Here is a 4,010-nt window from a genome sequence, read left to right as displayed (position 1 = left end):
TTTGGACAAGTTTGTTGTCTTCTTCATTGATGACATTCTTGTCTTCTCGAAGACGGAAGAAGAGCACGAGCAACACTTGAGGATGGTCCTAGACAAGCTTCGAGAGCACCAACTGTACGCAAAGTTCAGCAAGTGCAAATTTTGGCTGCATGAGGTTGAATTCTTGGGTCATAAATTGACTGCCGAAGGATTGTTAGTGGATCCCACCAAGATTCAAGCTATGACTGAATGCAAAACCCCGAGCAATGTGAAGGAAGTCAGGAGCTTCCTCGGACTCGCGGGATATTACCGCAAGTTCGTTGAAGGATTCTCAAGCATTGCCCAACCCATGACCCAGCTCTTGAAGAAGGACAAGAAGTTTGAATGGATGCCAAACTGTGAAGAAAGCTTCCAGGAACTGAATAAGAGATTGACCACTGCCACAGTTCTGGCCACACCGGATATACACAAAGAATTTGTGATATATTGTGATGCATCGAGAACCAGACTGGGAAGTGTTCTGATGCAAGAGGGCAGAGTCGTAGCTTACCTTTCAAGGCAACTATTGCCTCATGAAGAGAACTATGCTACTCATGATATTCAGTTAGTAGCAGTGGTTCATGCCCTCAAGACATGGCGACATTACCTCCTAGGGAAGTGGTGTGAGATATACACGGATCACAAAAGTCTAAAGTATATTTTCACTAAGAAAGAATTGAACATGAGGCAGAGAAGATGGCTATAGTTGATCAAGGATTATGACCTCAGTGTTCCATACCACCCTGGGAAGGCTAATGTGGTAGCAGATGCATTAAGCAGAAAGGCTTGTTCCTTGAATGCTATGCTTAAGGAAAGGTTACCCGCCTTGTAGGAAGAACTTGAAAGCTTCGGGTTGGAACTAGTTGCAGCAGGATTCTTGGCCAACCTTGAAGTCAAGCGTACCTTGATGGATGATGTTAAGGAAGCTCAGAAGGGACATGAAAGTATTGAAGGAATCAAGAGGAAGATCAAGGCACGTAAGGCCCCGGGATTCTTAGAGGATGAGCAAGGAATTATATAGTTTGGGAATCACATTTGCGTACCCAACAAGATTGAGCTCAAGAACTTGATCTTGCAAGAAGCTCATGACACCCCGTATTCCATCCACCCCGGAGGAACCAAGATGTGTCAAGACCTCAAGGAAAGATTATGGTGGCATGGCATGAAGAGAGAGATAGCCACTTTCGTCGCTAAGTGTAACATATGCCAAAGGGTCAAAGCTGAACATCAGCGACCCGCTGGATTGTTACAGCCTCTCAAGGTGCCTGAATGGAAATGGGATAAAGTCGGAATGGGCTTCTTCACTGGATTACCCAGGTCAAATAAGGGACATGACTCCATTTGGGTCATAGTCGACCATTTGACCAAAGTAGCCCATTTCATTCCTGTAAAGACGACTTACAAGGGAAACCAGCTAGCCAGCCTCTACATCAACAGAATCGTAAGCCTTCATGGTGTTCGCAAGGAGATTGTGTTAGATCGAGAAACCCAGTTTACCTCAAGGTTCTGGAAGAAGTTCCAAGAGGCCATGGGAACCAAGTTGTCCTTTAGCACTGCTTTCCATCCACAGACCGGTGGTCAGACGGAATGAGTAAATCAGATACTCGAAGACATGATCTGAGCCTATATCTTAGCATATGGAGCTAAGTGGGAAGATTGCCCACCCTTCACCGAGTTCTCCTACAACAATAGCTACTAGTCCAGTCTTTAGATGGCACCGTTTGAGGTGCTATATGGACGGAAGTGCCGCACTCCTCTCAATTGGTCCGAGACCTGAGAAGGACTAGTCTTTGGGCCCGATATCCTCCGTGAAGCAGAAGAGCAAGTCCAACTTGTCAGAGAGCGTCTGAAGACTGCCAACTCAAGACAGAAGAGCTATGCTGACTCACGTCATCGAGACATGACCTTTCGGGTTGGAGACCATGTCTATCTCCAAGTCACGCCTCTCAAGGGAACCCAGCGCTTCCATGTCAAAGGAAAGCTCGCACCAAGATACATTTGCCCCTTCAAGATCACTGACCGACAAGCAGAAGTTGCATACCAGCTGGAACTACCACCTGAACTATCTAATGTGCACGACGTATTCCACGTGTCACAACTCCAGAAGTGTCTCCAAGTTCCAGACAAGCCCAATCTCTACAAGGATGTTGACCACCAAGCCATTGTCCTCCAGCCTGATTTGACCTACCGTGAGAGACCCATCTGCATATTGGATGAGGTAGAATGACGCACTCAAAGCCACACCATCAAGTACTTCAAGGTCTAGTGGAGCAACCACACTAAAGCAGAAGCAATTTGGGAACGTGAAGACTATCTTAGATCCGAGTTTCCGTATCTCTTTAAAGCCTAGTTTAGGGATTTCGGGGACGAGATTCTTGTAAGGGGGTAGGTCTGTCACACCCCGCATTTTGTAACATGTCATTTGCATTAATAAAGCATGAAAAATTATACCAAGAAAAACTTTTGCATTATTTGGCTTTTTATTTGGAGTTGGTTTCTCTCTGTGATTTTAAGTGCTCTTTAAAGTCAACATAGCTTCACCTTCTATACTTCATCCCCTTGGCCCAAACTTCTGCCCAATGATCATGCCATGTGTATAGTGCAATATAGTATTTTCTTACAAAAATAATTTGGCCAAATAATATTTTGAAAAATTAGTTTTCCAAAACCCCCCGAATTGAGATTTGCACTGCAAGTACTTGATATAGGGTGTGAAAAATCATTCAAAAGGTATATTTGAATCCTACTAGATATAGGACTCCCATAAAACACAAAAACACAATTTTAGCAGCTAGTTTCCTATTTTATTTAAAGGCTTTTTCTTCAGGCCAGAAATGGTCTTTAATAGGTTAAAATTAGTTAACAGTTTCAAAAATATTTGAGAAAATTTAGGGGAACTCATAGGACATATATTGTCCATATATAAGAGTTTCAACACGTGGTCATGTTCAAAATATTTGAGAAAAACCCTCCAAAACCATTTCTGTCCATTTCAAGAATTTGAGATATTTCTAGAAGAAATATTTTCAAATAAATCCAAGAAAATTCTAGCAAGTCACATATACCTAAACTGATGATCTTGCAAAGTTTCATCTCAATCCAAATTGTTGGTTCACAAAAGTTCCCCAAAACCCGCTCTCTCCAGATTCAAATTTGAACAACTTTACATTGTCAACTTTCTCCTTTTGCTCTCAACCTATGTGGGCATGTTCTAAACCCTAAATGATGACACTACACCAAGTGGTGCATCAAGGAGAATAGTTTTGCATGTCTAGATCTTGGAAAACTCATTTTTGTTGATTTCTAGGGTTTACAAAAGTTGCATTCGCAACTTTGCCCAAATGGACTCAATCTTTGTAGAAACTATTATTTTCTCATGCCATTTGACCCTGTCAAGCCGTATGACAAGAGGAGTTCATCTTCTTGGACAAATCAACAACAAACACCTTCTTCCATTTTTCTAAAAACACCACTTTGGCCACTTCCACTAATCTCCTTGAGTTCCACTTTTTACCATAGCTCCTCCTAGTCCCCTTGCACCTCCAGTGACAATGGCAAATCCATAGCTCAATTATTGGAGGGGTAAAACCCCACTTTCCCTCTCTAGACAGCCCATTTCCCTCTCTCTCTCTATCAACCCCACTCCTCTCCTACTTGCCATCCATGGCATCCAAGGCCCCTTCCCCTTTCTTTACTCCCTCCTAGACCTGGTAGACATGCTTGGGCGCGCCCAAACTGCATAGAAAAATGGCATGCCGGCCATTTGGGCACTCTGGAGCGCGCTACAGTGCGGCCAGGCACTGTAGCCGCCCCCTGCCAACCACCTGAGGCTACCTCGGGCCTCCCTAGCGCGCCCGACGCTGTGCCTCGACGTCTGCGACACGCCACGCCTCTATCCGCCTCCTCCTTCTCCCTCCTCACACCCTAGCACGCACGGTCGCCGGCCGCCCAAGCGCACTAGTGAGCGTGCTCACACGCGCGGTGCCTCTGCC

Source organism: Triticum aestivum, chromosome 3B (genome assembly GCF_018294505.1).
Source record: "Triticum aestivum cultivar Chinese Spring chromosome 3B, IWGSC CS RefSeq v2.1, whole genome shotgun sequence".
NCBI lineage: Eukaryota > Viridiplantae > Streptophyta > Magnoliopsida > Poales > Poaceae > Triticum > Triticum aestivum.
The sequence above is the reverse complement of the archived record's forward strand: the minus strand, read 5'-3'. Positions refer to the sequence as shown.